Below are 1,518 nucleotides of genomic sequence, written 5' to 3' on the forward strand. Positions count from 1 at the left end.
ATCAATTATTAGTTTTCTTCCACATACATGCATGAGAGAAAACGGTGATTGAAAAATGTGTGATTCCTATTCTGCCGCCAAGAGGTAGTTAGTGACACAACCACTTGATAGTGATTGGTAAGTAGCAATTAGTTTTCTGTGAGCTAATTGTCGTCATTGTTAATTGCTATACTTGTGACCTTGCAGAGTAAGTAACTGTGGTCAGATTACTTCACTGAGAAAAGCAGTTTGTTGGATTAGTTGTGGCTGTAAAAAATGTATAGGCTACAGTACATTCGAGTAATGCGTTACTTTATAACACATTACCGGTATCACTGCACAGCACAGCACACCACATAAGAGACAGGAAAACACCTCTTAACACACCCCACACTACAGGCTCCGCTCAAATGATCTTTTACTCATCCCATAATGGGCCTTTCCTGACTCTAATCGGAAACGGGGGGCGGGTGATTTAATTTGTAGATTCCCAGTAGCCTTCTGGTACATGTGAACTATTAAATAATCCCCCCCAGTGCTTTCATTCTTCCCATGGCAAATAAGACAATAAATAACATCATAAAAAGGAACTTGAGCTATCAGAATGACAACCTGCAGGAACTAAAGAAGACTCTTTGAAATGTCATTATTTATATCAAACGTACATTAAATCTGGCAAATTAAAAGGACTTCTTGGATGTTTTCATGTTTTCATCCTTGAGTATAAGTTACAGTATGCCATGGAGAGGGAATTCCACAACTTGCATAAATGGGCATGTCATATCACAATGTAAGAGACGAGCCATTGTGGGAATGAAAAAAACAAAACAAAGGAAGCGACGCTCTGGTACCGCTGGGTGACAACAGAAGCAGAATTGTTGGGTGCGCTCATTGTTACTCTCATTGGCCTGATTGATGTGAATTTTACGTACGTTTCAAGGTTACGAACATAATGTCTATATGCCACGTTAGCGTAGGCTAGTGATGGACTGTGACAGTGACCCCAACCGCTAATGTACTTGCCCATAGGATGTGCCGTGGGTAATTCACTTTTTTTCCCATTTCCAATGATTATTATGATTAATTGCTACAAATTACTTTTTTTCATCTCTTTCTATGTTTTTACACACTGTAAAAAAAGTAAAAAAATCACGTTTTTTTTTACAGTGTGGGGCCAGAGAAGTCTTTTTGTCTTTTTGTTTTTTTCCCCCCAGATATTCAGCATGTAAGAGAGTCAAGTCATATAGAGCGATTGAACAAATAGGAGAGTAAAACCATGTTGTGTTTTTTTTCCCCGTTGTGCAAAGTGATCAAAAACAGACATTGTATGGAATTGAATTGACAGTCTGCCTCTTTTCTTTTCTATTTTTTTTTTTTCAAACAAGTACCTGCACTTAAGAGTGTGCGTACTTTGGCCAAATCTGTCCCCACACACCACAATCCTCCCCACGGCGTGATCAACTGGTCGAAGTGACCACATGAAAGGGGTCTGTGGCGAAACCGAGGGAGGAAGATTAGCAGGATGAAGAGGAAGGGGGG

The sequence above is a fragment of the Filicampus tigris genome, chromosome 10 (genome assembly GCF_054856515.1).
Source record: "Filicampus tigris isolate MCC_2025a chromosome 10, RoL_Ftig_1.0, whole genome shotgun sequence".
Taxonomy (NCBI): domain Eukaryota; kingdom Metazoa; phylum Chordata; class Actinopteri; order Syngnathiformes; family Syngnathidae; genus Filicampus; species Filicampus tigris.